The sequence below is a fragment of the Solea solea genome, chromosome 19, assembly GCF_958295425.1.
Source record: "Solea solea chromosome 19, fSolSol10.1, whole genome shotgun sequence".
Taxonomy (NCBI): domain Eukaryota; kingdom Metazoa; phylum Chordata; class Actinopteri; order Pleuronectiformes; family Soleidae; genus Solea; species Solea solea.
The window spans coordinates 7,071,299-7,085,193 of NC_081152.1; the positions used below are offsets into that span (position 1 = coordinate 7,071,299).

The following is a 13,895-nucleotide window of genomic DNA, read 5'->3' on the forward strand; positions in this document are numbered from 1 at the left end:
AGAAACAAACATAAACCTCTTCTTTATCTTGTGCAAAGTAATATTTGTGATATTGAATGTTATTCGTCCTCATCAGAAGTGCAAGCCCCGTCTGTGAAAAGGTCAAAAGGAGAAGTATTGACCCAATACAATTTGGATTTTTTAATATAATAATTATGCTATTGGTACAAATATCAGGATTACTACAACCATGAGAATTATGATTCATTAACTTCAAGATAATCAATTTGTTGATCATCTTGGCAGATCATTCATTTGTCTACTCGTCAGTCCAAAAACGCACCAGATGGGAACTTGCTTTCCTAGCTCTTGTCTCCTTCCGTCTGCTGACTTCTTGTTTTCTTCACCCTTGGGGCTGGGAAATGTGGAGAGTGCACACAGAGCACCTTGACCAGGTCTGAACCAGGAACTAAACATATGCAATATTAATTCAACTGCCGTATGCATGATCTGGGTGAGTCATTTTAAAAGTCTACTTTTAGTGGGACTAAAACAATATATAGCCGTGTTTCATGGCATAGTTCGGTATAGCCCTTGGTCAGCCTTGCTTTTCAACTGAGAACAGGTACCTTCTACTAGGTAGGTGGGGTTTAGTGTCGACCACAAACAATCACATCAAACGCGACACAGCAGACAACAACACAACAAACAACAGAGGACATCCAGAAGCTCTTTTTTCTTGCTCCGTTTGTGGCTGTTTGTCTCAACAAGACGTCAAACTTTGTATAGACAGTGACGCTTTTCTGTCCCCCAATCAGCTGACCGCCGTGGGTGGAGCCGTATGGAATTGAGCCATTTCCACTCGGTGGAAGCACGGCTTATGTAATGGTCTGGGCATCGCTTTCAAGAAAATATATGGGCTAAATATTCACAATGATAGTCAAGCCGTAGCCACAGAAACCACTGGAAATGTGAGTAAAAAACTGCTGATGTCATAGTGCTGCCCACCCAGTTAATCGTAAAAGATTTAGTCCATTAGACCATGGGTGAATGGAAGGGAATTGGGCTTGTGACCGCAGGGTTGCCAGATCAAGGTTTATGTGTGTTCGCTACTGGTGTGTAAAAAGTATTGGTTAAATGCAGAGGTCATATTCGATATATGTAATTGGGGGTGTGTGGAAATTAAATGAATTCTAATTCTATTTTAAAGAGTAAAACCTCTGCTGGTAAGAGGGGCATTCATCCTGATAGTTGTTCACCACATCTCTTCAATAAGGCATCGTCAAGTGTCAGTATGATTGTCAATAGGTATTAGTGTTCAATATCAGTATTGATACAATCCTAATCATACCTTGAATACAATCAAACACAGGTAACAAAAATGACTTAGTGAAAAGACAATAGCACTTCTCTTGTGAGTTGGCGTAGAATGAAGCAGAGCTTAAAGGATAAGATTACATGTATCAGTTGGCCCAATAGTTATTATTGTGTCCGAAACTGGAATAAAGAAGCACCTTGGGATTTACAGTTAAAAGCTCAGTTACATCCGTGTTGGATGACGAGGGTCTGCAGATGTGATCGAAATCCAATCCTCACCTTTTTAAAGTCCCCCCTTGGACGCGGCATGGAACCAGAAATGAAGCACCACACATTTCAGCTGCAACTCCGCTGACCTGTTGAGACATGGAAACACAATTACACGAGAGGAAGATGACAAGCTCATCGGCATGACAGCTCGCTGTGAAGTCCATTTGTCCTCTCTGTCTTTATTCACAATGAGTCACTCCTAACTGAACCTCCGCAGGGAACTGAAGAAAAGGCTTTGACGCAGATTGTGTGCGTGTGTGTTTGTATTTTCAATACAATAGATATAGAATTGTACAGGTCTTCTCAGCCTTTTTTCAGATGTGCATATAAGATCTGGAACAGGAACCCCCGAGATAAACAGAAAACAAACAATCATGCAGAAACACAGAGCATGTTGGAGGAGACACAGCAGAAAACACTGCAGGGCACTTTGCAATAAATGGATATGATAGATAAGGATTATGGAGCCATTTGCAATGAGTCACTGCTGGTGAGTCATTTGGTGACAGTTCTTGGGGAAGATCGTGCAGATTACGAAAGACAGACATGTCTGACAGGCTGATAGCAATTAATCTAACAAAAGATGAGTGTTTGATTTAAAAAAAAAACAAACACCTAACATCTCAACACACATAAGCCATAAGAGAACCTGACACAAAACAGTTTCTTTTAGTTCACTTGATTGAATTGTGTTTAATCCATACATATGAGGACGGGGTGGTCTGCCAAGAGACTGAGTTGTCATTTATATCCATTCTCAAAGCTGCAAATTAAACATGTGATAAAGAATATTGATAATAAGCACAGAAATTGAAGATATTTCTCCACCGAGTATTAAGGACAATAGACTTCTTAATATGGTAAGCGGTAAGTGGGGGGTGTTGCATCTTGATCTTCAAAAGAAACTTGAGCGCCATTGTTCATCTCATCACACTAAACACTGAGTTTTTGTCACAGGATGGTTTGAAGCTAAATATGTATAAATCTTTTCTAATAAAATAATACGCTGAGTGAATCAGCAGTCACAGTTACAGTTTTATTGTCCCTCTCCATACGTGTGCACAGTGACTCATGCTGTAGAGAGAGTGGGCATAAATGACCTTTAATACCATCATATTTTAGCTAACCAGCTGGACTACAGCCCCGCTGACACTTAAGTCGATCAGGAAGAAGAAGAGGCAGATGAGATAAACATAGAGATTAATGTATGGTACTCAAGGCTGCGTAGTTCAATTGAAAAACCCAGGCCTATGCCACACATACGGGACTGTAATCAATGCATTGTGTCACACCTTCACTGTATATATTATAGATGTTTTCTGCAGAGCTGTATTCAAGCTGCCAAAGCCTGCAGGCTTCCACTATCCCCGTGGTTGCCACTGGGACAGCTGTTCATTTAAACGTAACAGGTGTTTCTGGTCTCTGCTGAGAGCTTCTTTCTTTTCACGCCGTCTGCCTCTCTCTTGTTTTCCTCTCTGCCCCCTACACATAAACACACACACACACACATAAATATAAGATGTAGATGTGTATATAAATCTTTGATTTTGCTCATCGTCCATGTCTGTTCCAGCTTTGGAAGATTATACACAAACATGGTTAGAGGGCCTGTGCTTTCCTGTAGAACAGATCAATAACAAGAAAAGAATTGTAAATATCTGCACTAAATATTTTATTTCGTATGAGAGTGACTGATGACTAGTTCATAAGGGGTAATATAATGTATTATATAATGTAGAAAGTGTCATCCAGAGCAAGGCTCAATATATCAAACATTTATCACAAAGTGCAAATAAGGGAAATAATAATTTGCATTGAAGGGAAATTAGAGAGTATAGGTTCCTTATTCTGACTTAAAAGCAATAACCTTACTTTTTTTATGTTGATGTCAGACCACATTAGTCACATCATTTATTTGCATTTATGCTTGTTTGATCATCAAATCACATAGTTACAGTCTTTAGTTCCCAATAAAACTATAGCCATTTAAAATTAAAACGTTTGTGGCTCTTAGCTACAGTCAGCAATAGTTGACAGCAATATGTATATGTATATATATATATATATATATATATATATATATATATATATATATATAAAAAAAACTATTAAATATAGATATATATATATATATATAGATATAGGTATGTATACATAAGACAAAGAGAGAGAAAGGGAAAGGGAACACATAAGCATTGTCAAGGTTATCTCATTCTTCCATTTCATACTTTTATTATTTTCTGTCGTGAAATATGATTGTTTTTTTTAGTTGCAGTGTATTGAACGCCGTAATTCATAACATATAACTCATACCCGGGACAAGATTTTTCCAAAACATTGCTCCTATAGCACACTGTAATTCCAGCATGCAGAGGCAATCTAATGCAGGTTGTCCATCATGCATTTCTTAAATAAAATAATTCATAACCTTGAGAGAGGACAAAAACTTTTAGTGAATCTGGCAGTGAGTCATGAAGAGGATATAAACATGTGCCATATATCTTTTCTTTAAGTTTTCCATTTGTTTCGCTGCACCGCACTGTGTCTAATTAGTATGAGTGCTGCATCAAATGTATGTGAATTCTATTCTATCTTGGTCGTGGAAACATCTAAACAAGGATTGCTGAGCAGGTGTTTGAGAAACTCTGACACCTAATTTACTGATAAACACTGTTTCTTCCTCAGAAACAAAGAAAAACAACTGATGAGAAAGCGTGGAAAAGGGTAGAGGAGTTACAGAGGATTCTCACAAATTGTTTGGCTGGCCTTGGTTGTCAGTGAGCTGGGTGAAGAGGGCTCTGGATGAAAGTATTAGGATCAGAACAGAGTTTTGTAATTGTATTTTCACTACATCCAGAAGCTTCCCCCGCGGGAGGCATTAAGCCGCGCTGAAAGAGGAGGAACCATCTTCAAAAAGATGTTGAATCAGCTAAGAATCCTAATGACTATTTGATAGTCTGCTTCTAAATTTGTCTTTGGGAAGAAGTATCTGTTCAGCTACATATTTTCTACACTCCCCTTCTATACAGCCTTGGCTGTTTGCAGCTTTCGAGTGACTGCTCTTTTACTGACATAAACACTGAGCTGTGAGACGCACACATGCATAACTGTGGTCTGACTGACTTGGGGTCGCCACAGTGGCTGGTGGGACCAGCAGCAGCATCTTTTAGCTTTTAGCTCCTGTAATCCATCCAGATTTGAGCCCAGTGAGCATCTGCTGCAGCATATTTCAAGAGAGGACGTGTGCTGCAGCCAGAGGAGAGAAGAGAATGTGGAGGAAAGCAAAGGAAATCAAAAGCCAGGATTGTAGAGCATGGAAAGCAAAGGAAAAAAAAAAGAAGGGGGCAGCACAGATCACAACAATGATACTATTTTCTTTCATCATATTTACAGTTTTATGTATGACACACTTGCGTCTTCAAACGCTATGATGTGAGTGGGTGCCACGGCAGCTGTCACAGTCATTAAAAGGTGGCGGCGGTGCCAACCCCTTGGTCAACTAGCAGCTGCCGTAGCAATGTGGATATCTCTCAGATTAAGACCAGCTCCAATCTGCTCCGACTGATCTATTCGAGGAAACAGATGACGATGATGAGGGGACAAACGACTAGAATGTAGTGATAGCACAACTAATCTGGACAGCCATCGTGTCACGCACCAAGAGTCATCACAGGAAATCAATGCGGACGCTGCTAATGCTTTTAATTGTGGGGGAAAGCAATGAGTGCCGTGTTCTTGGGTGATTTCACACTTTTATAAGAGTAATCTTGGGCATAGGCAGCAATTGTTACAGTCAAAGAGGAAATGTGGACGATTTATCAATTTATTATCCAATAATCTATTACCTCAGTTAAAAGGGCAACAGGCAACGTTAATGTCCTCAGCAGTTTCTGTTTTGTGACTGTCGTAAACATGCAGCACTGGCTCAAAGAAGGAATTTATCTCAGAGTCAGTGTTCTGTTGTATCATAATAAGCACCCGTACATGAAAAACAGGATACATAGATACCAGGATAGATATCAATCCGAATTGTACTGAAAGCAATAGATGATTAATATGAACATCTAGCGTCATTATAAGTTTGAGCCAAAGAAATTGTCTTTTCTAGCTTGAAGGACATACCTGATGGATAAATGTGTTGTACATCGATATAAATAAAAAATATATAAAGATTTGAAGCAGAAAGTATGTGGAAAAAGTGTTGTCGTTTCCACAAGACGCTTCACGCAGCTGTGCAGCATCGGGTTACATCTGTGTTTTCAGTCAAACAATATTAAATACGAGCTGGCTCTCACCTCTTCCAAAAGTTAAAATGAAACGTTCCACACCATCTCATTCATGTCCCTGGCCACTGCTCTGTCAGAAAACAGCACTGTATCAACTTCCCTCGCAGCCTCATCATACAGTCTTCCCCGAATAACGGCTTTGGCAGCAGGTTGAATTAGATCTTCTCTGATATGGTTATAGAGGACACCTTCACACCTTTATTATAAAATATTTAGTTATTCATTCCCACTTTTGTCTTCACAGCAGGGGAAGTCATATTAAAAAGCTAAAAGGCTGAAGTCCTGGATTTTTCTCTCCTCAGGTGAGACTGAACAATCAGTACAGAAATAGAAGAGAATGCATGCTTTTTTGACTGGAGCCATAGTCACGTGTGTGACATATTCTATCCGTCAGAGTTTGTGTCATAAGGGAATAACTTATGTTATTTCTTACTTGTAATTTGCAAATGAAAATAATGACATCCACCGGTGGTTGCACAGGCTGGGGTCACCTTCATCAGAAATGATGAATTTCTCTCCTCCGTCTAATGAGAAGCTTTCATGTTTTCTGCATGTTGGCATCAAGGGAGGGAGGAACATTAAGAGTCCGTTGATTGATACTGCATACAGGACACAAATCAGTTGTGCAGGAATCAATCAACACTCAGCAAGACTTGTACAGGGAGTAGCTCATTAATTTTGACAGTGGTGGGTACAGTTGTCTGCATTTACACCCATAATTACTACCACCCTAGTGTCACAACGCAAAATATCCCCACTAATTACAAAACATGTGCTGCAAACACACAAACACACAACATAAATTGAGAGATGAGCACACAAGATATAAAGCAATATGCTACAGCACAGCTGAAGATGGAAGTGCTTCCATGAGACACAAAGGTCATGAACTGGGATTATTCAACCAAGTTCATTAAAATCACATTAAATCAGCTCACGCTTTAAAGAAAGGAGGACTTGCTTAATTTGCTCTGGGTGAAATATATTGTCGATGGAAAGAAGTGTTTAATCCTGCTCTGTAGTCCCAACATGACCACTTGCCACCGCCACACCAAAGACACCAGGGCACAGGACACAGATGGCTCAAGGTCCAGTGTCACTGGGCAGCACAGAATCAGCTGTAACTGGTGCGAGGGTAAAGTTCACTCCTGTGAAAGCACAAGTCCTGCTGGGCTCAAACGAACTAACACGGAAAACAAGGGTAGTCTAGAGAAGAACATAGAGAAAGAAAAAGAAAGCAGACATGGCTACTTGTTAGGAATGCAAAGCCAGTGTGGCATGAACTAGTCTGGAATGTAGAGAGTTCTTAATAAAGCTTATGATAAATTAAACTCTCAAAAGTACAATATTTATCGACAATATTTCAAAAATATTCACAAGTTTTCAGTTATTCAGTCACTTACAAAAAGGAGGTTGTATTGGAAAGATCAAACTCCAACATTAAAACTCAGCTGAACTGATGTTTTAATTAAAAATCAAATCTTTTTTTGAAGCCGTTGCAGATTGAGCTTCATATTTGAGAATAAAAAATTTATGACTATAGGACAAACGTACTGTAAGAGCTGGAGACTGAATACTTGATTGAAAGGAGACCAAAGCTGGGAGGGCTAATCTAACAAATATTGATTGAAAGCAAATATGGAAGCCCCATTAAATTCACAGTGTGCGGGCTGAGAGCAAATCAAATGATATTCAAGTGTTAAGTGATCCTTTTGACTAATGCTCACTTTGCTGACGATAGTTGGGTTATTAACCCAAATCAATATGATGCTTGATAAAATGAAATGCATGATAAAACTAAAGGCTTGTTAGGATTTTGTGATATTCATTGCACTCAAGCACATTTCTAATTGCCGTCGGGAAATAAAGCATGACACTAAGAGGTTACACTTTGAATGTATTATGTCCTCATGATTCTTTGGACATGAGCTGATTCTACAAATGCATCTGTGCATGAGGAGCCGTTATCCATTTAAAAATGGGTGCATAACTTTTGATTTTTGTGTTGTCAAGCAATACTATCAGACCTGACTGAGGGAGTGTATGTGTGAATACAAGAAGCCAAGTTATTTTTGAACATTTTCTGAAAATTGTGGCCATCTTGCTCTATAAACACAATGTTGCTTGTGCCTCCTAATCAAGTTTGAAGATGTTTCACCTCTCGCCCTACACTGAGAAACAGAGAGAGTTGTGTTGAACTTGATCAACATGGTGTGAAGTCATCCAACAAAGGTTAGAGTCTTTAATATTTAAGTTCCACGCAGCAGTAGTTGGTGTTACTGCAGGTGATTATCAACATCACAAGTAGCCTTTAGAAGTTGTATAGCTCACTGGATTATATCTACATCTTCAGTATGATAACTCCAATGTTAGTTTGTATCTTTAAAGTCACTTGAAAGTTATGCCAGATAAGACCAATCAGCTGATGGAGTGGTAAATCCAGCATTAGGCAATAATCATGTCTGAGTTACAGACATTCTGGGTCTATTTTGTGTTGGTATCACAATCACATCAGTCAGATTATTGTTGAGAAATTTTGTGTTTTGCGTTTTCGACTGAGAGAGCTACAACGGCAGTGAACGGGGCATAGCACTGCGTCGAAAACAAACCGCTATTTTTAAAACCACTGTAACTCCTTGTGGTAGTCGGGAGAGGGTTCCTACAGACAAGCCAAAGTGTCCATAACTTAGCAAGTGTGCAGACAGATTCTATAGAAGACTGTTTATGAACAGTTGATTGCATAAAGCAGTGCCAAACACTCTCTCAATGGACACCAGGGCAGTAGAGTATTTCCATATTCCAATATAAGCTAATACTGAGCTACTGTTGGCCCATGTGGAAACCCCAAACGTGAAGGCAGATGCTAATAATTGCATGATATTGTGCTGACAACTGTGAGAACATGCATGCATGTGAATTCCTGTATGTGTTCTCTCCTGGGAAAGGTGCATCAGCAGCTGTCACTTTCCCCCCAACATCACAGCGGAGTCTCTGTATGACCCGTGTCAACTGGTGTTCTCTCTGACTGTCAGAAAAACAGTGCCTGCCAGCCTGTGCAAAACACGCCACACATCCCTCACAGGAGTGGGATGGCATCTATGGTTTTCACGTGATTAAATCCGTCGTCAACTAAATGTTAAACTAATAAAGCAGGTTCATCTGCACCGTTTCATTTCACATGCACCTGGGGAATCCCCATCTGCCGATTCGACTGATCGAGGCACATCCATCGCACTTGGAGACAGGTGAACTGCCGGAGACTGATCCTGCTGAGAGACCTTCTGTCTGCTCTGACAAGATAAGGAAAGAGAACATTGCTGGATTTGTTATGATAAGTGTCTTTGTCAAATCGCTTGATCGATTGACATTCTAAACAGTCACGCCTGCAACAGATATGAACCACCAACTGCTTCATCCTACACTGAAGATAAGTGGAACATAGACTTGTTTAACACGACAATATTTAACTTTTACTGTTGCACCTCAAACAACTTTTCTTTTTTTCAATAAAAGTCAAGCACGAATATAACATTTGTAAACTTAAACATGACAACTGAGCACATCACTCTTGGCATTGTCGTGATGGAGAATATGTATCCATATCTTTGTTTCACCAGATGCAGTGTTGCCCAACGTAATCCATACATACATAAAACCATACTGCTGAAATGCTATTAAAACATAAAATGCATTCTGTACATATGCGTGTACATGGTCTCATTCTGTCTTACAGTATTTATCATTTATATCCATGACATTAGATTAGTTTACTCCAGTAAGCAGTATTCAAATCAGAATATTGAATTTCTTGTGTCACATGACACAAGTCAATATATGGGTCTTAACACATTTAGAAATGCACAACACAGTCATACAATGCATTATTTAAGCCAGCAGGAGACACGTGTTAATTTCAAAACCCTTCAGTTCTCAGTGAGACCATTTAGCAAATCATTTGAAATTAATTGACTCATAAATAAATGACACTTCACCAGTGAGGGCTTTGTCACTGCTTTTCATATCGATTCCGCGTTCAATCTCGTTCCAGAATTGGGAAGTTAATGAATAGGCTGATGGCTCTCACTCAGTCAGAAAACATCTGTCCTTCTCGATGGTAAACTGATGGATGGACAAGTGGTGGACTGAACAAATACTGTGATGAATAAGAGCAACATGATGAGTGATGGTACCAGTGATGAAACACATGAGGAAGATTTACAGTATGTTGCATCTCATTTTGCATGTTAAAAAGAACAGATCATTAAATATACTTCCATGTTGGTCTAAATTGCCAATAAAAAGACAACAATGGCATTGCATTAACAAATTTTTTTAACAACAGTTCAAAAGGTGCTACGTATAAACTTACACATGGATGGGAAATATGCACACAATTAATAACCTGGACCAACATAACCTGGCGGAATCAAAGGCTGCTCCTGCTCTGTCAAAACAGATTAATACCCTGCATCCAAATGTGCTCCAGTGCTCCTCGCTCACACCTTCATCTATCACACTGTGGGGATTCTCCACTGAAGGATCACGGTTTTACCCATCTGCCAGTCAACACCCACAGACAGAAAGCCCTGGCTTCTTCTGGCACACACACACACACATCATGCCATCTTGCTGCTTTGTCACAAACACACAGCTTTCACCTGGCTCTGCACTCTACACTGCTCATATCTCATCAAGAATCATGCATGACACAGCTTGTACTATAAATCAACATTACAAATATTACATTGCTGTATTCGGTTAGTTAAAAAATACAAATGGTTTGAACTGCAGGGCGGTGGGCTGATCGAAACAAATCTGATCCTTAACAAGCTTGAATTAGGAAAGAATAGCAGGTGTGTTCTGTGGCGTTTGATGTAATGACCTCCTCTGTTGTTTCGAAGAAACCAGTCAAATTATCTGGAGATGAATAGCCAACACTACAGTTGTGGTTAGCATTATTGCCTCACAGCAAGAAGGTGCTGGGTTCATCCCGGTCTGGGACCTGTCTGTGAGGAGTTTGCCTTTCCTCCCACCATCAAAACCTGTATGGACGTTACAATGTGAGACACATTTGGTCAGTTTGATCAACCCTCCATCTGACCTCACAATTGCAGATGTATAATGACAATAAAAGATCCTTTTAAAATAACAGAATATGCTTGATACAGTAGACCTGGGCAATTAAATTATAATTATTACAATGAGTTTCTTCATCAACTATATGCTACAGGTAAACACACCTTAAAGTGCGCAGATTGTGACTTATTACTTCCTCGTATGAAGGAAGAGAAGGCTGTGAATGCAGTCACACAAAAATGCATATTCCGACCTAACTGTATACTTTCCACAAGGAATTAATTAGCTCATTGCCAAATTCATTGGTAACTAAAATCGGGATATTGTGTCAAAATGCTCCTTAATCAGTTTTCAGTCGCGAGTTACAAACATTTTTATGTGAATGTGCCGTTACATCATTATGTTACCTTCGTAGTCACCACAATGTATACCTTCCCATAATCCACACACCTCAACACAACAATGGGTACAATAAAGCATTTCTCATTATTTCACTTTATAAAACAATACGTGCAAATACATAAACAATAAACATTATAGAAACGTTCATATCTATATGGGAAACGCACCTTTAATTGCCATATCGCCCACCTGACAGCTCGACTGACAAATAACTTAATTATCTTATTTACTCATCGCCATTAATTGGTTTCTCAACAGCAAGTGAAATGGATTCATTATTGCCAATTGATTTTGTGGTGCTGCAGGTTTGTCAAGTTAAATGGAGTTTATAGACTTTAGAATGCAGCAGCATTTTATTCATAAAAACACATCATGTTGTTTCTAATACAACGCACATACTATACAAATAGTTTGTGGTCAATTGAATATGAACAGTGTCATGATTTTGTCATTTAAAAATTGTATATTGGTGAACGTAAGAGAAGAATAATATATTATTTTTTATATTTTTCTTCATTTTGCCATTTGAAAACACTGCAGTCAGATAAATGCACCATATGATGAGCTAAAACAAAGCACAAAATCCAGCCCAGGTTTATTACATAGCTTCATTCTGTTTACATCTGAAAGTCCCTGGAAACGAGTTTTTTAACATAAGTGACTGGAATTTTTCTCAAATGCCAGACAGCACTTTATATATACATATATCAGTGGTGATTGTTTGTTAAGAATATATATATGTATACAGTATATATACTGTACACCAAAAAAAAAAAGAATCCCATTCTCCTGCAGACCCTGCACTGGAGTCAAACTTTTCCATGAGCTGTAGACCGTCAGGAGAAAATCTGCCCACCGCATGCGGTCTGGCTGCTAGTGTTCCTCACCTATGGGGGATTTCAGGTATAATCTGTCAGGTGCATGCCCAAGCATTTCTTTATCAACTTTATCAATAACAGTGCAGCACTGCCAGGGAAACATCAGGGAGAGAGGCAGCCAATAGCCCAATCCCTTGCTCTGAAGCTGACAGTAATTACGCAGCTTTTCTCACAAAATCTTAGCACAGAGAGGGGCTGAGGATGACTGATGTCCACCTTTTACAAACTAAAAACATATTTCACAGTCTCGGTTTAACCTTTCCGTAGCCGTTTTGTTTTGCGTGCAGTAAAGTTGCAGGCACGTGTCTAAGCCCGAGAATGAGAACAAGGAGAAGCTGTGTTTTCATGTCGATGTTAATTACTGATTTGAACACAACTAATGTTTGTAGGGGAACCACTGTTCATTTTGACATTATTGCAAAAGTTGTGCTTTTATTGTGTAATTTGTTTTACGGTGACTTACTCATAATAATCATTATATCGTTATATTTCTGTATTTTCAAATGCTCATGAAAGTGGAAACAAGCTGTTCTGATGCATGGTGGACATTCCCATCAAGTACAAACATTAATCTTAATGTTTCTTCCACAAAGCAACAACATAAAGCCTCCATTTATTTCAATATTTGTTCAGTCAAAAACAGTGTTGACAGTTAAGCAGGCGGTTAAACTTTGTGCTGCTAGTTTTTACTCCATGAAAGAACGTATCTGCATTGCCACACGCACACGCCCGTCTGTCTGTATCCCTTTATTTAAATACCCCGTTTGTATGATTCTCTCAGCAAAAACAGCGTCTTTACACTTGACGTAAAGTGACAGGATACCTGAACAAGTGCTTGCTCTCTCACTGACATGCAATTCTCCCTCTGATTACCCTACAGTGTGACATTAAGCAGTTTCATGAACAAAAAAATGCAGACGTCAGACAGACGCAAGTGTGTGTAAGTGTATGAAGAACACTAAATAATAAACAGGCTTACTCAGTGTTAGCAGGCTGACAGGCAGGAAGGCAGGAACACTGGTAATCCATAGCAGGAACTGAGGCAACATGCAGTGAACAGGTGAAACCAATTAGGGTTGGGCAACCAATCAGTGGAGCTAAAAAAAAAACCCAGCATAGACAGGAAGTACAAGGGGAGTCACTTCAAAGTAAAACAGGAAATAATAAGTGAAAGAAAACCCTTTATATATATGTATATATACACATAAGAAGTTGTAAATCTAATTTGATTGTACAATCATTTGGTATTTACTTGTTCTAGACATTCTAATAATCACAAAAAAATAATATTATTTCAGGGAGATAAAAATGATGTTGCAATTTTTCACATTCATTTAATTTTTTCGACTTTAGACTTTTCGACTTACGTCAGATACGTCAAGGATGTGATAGAAGATGAAATCTTTATTAAAAGCTGAATGCCTGTACTAACATGCGTCTCTCATGGGGTAAGCAGAATCAACACTTGGCAGCGGATGTCAGTTCAGCTGAAGTGTGTGTATCATCTGACAGCTCCACAGCTTCCTGCGCAGAATCATGATGTAATTATTTGCTCAGAGTGAAGCAGTACACGTACAGTATGGATGGGCTTATTCCCACATATACTGTACATCACAGGGCACAAACATTTGTGCACTACTCCCAAGTAGTTTGGAGCAACAACAATTCTTTGGTTGTTTGCAGGACTGACATCTTGATCCAAGACATAATCCCACAATGTTTATTG

General features: G+C 39.1%; 1 protein-coding gene across 1 annotated transcript in view; it reads right to left on the reverse strand.

The window, feature by feature from the left end:
• Positions 1–13,195, reverse strand: part of fibcd1b (fibrinogen C domain containing 1b) — a 145,913-nt gene extending 132,718 nt beyond the window's left edge. The window contains exons 1-2 of the mRNA XM_058617425.1: positions 13,149–13,195; positions 1,537–1,613 (exon numbers count right to left, since the gene is read on the reverse strand). The gene's annotated coding sequence lies outside the window, so the exon portion shown is untranslated. The remainder of the gene's footprint in view (positions 1–1,536; positions 1,614–13,148) is intronic.
• Positions 13,196–13,895: the final 700 nt, after the last annotated feature.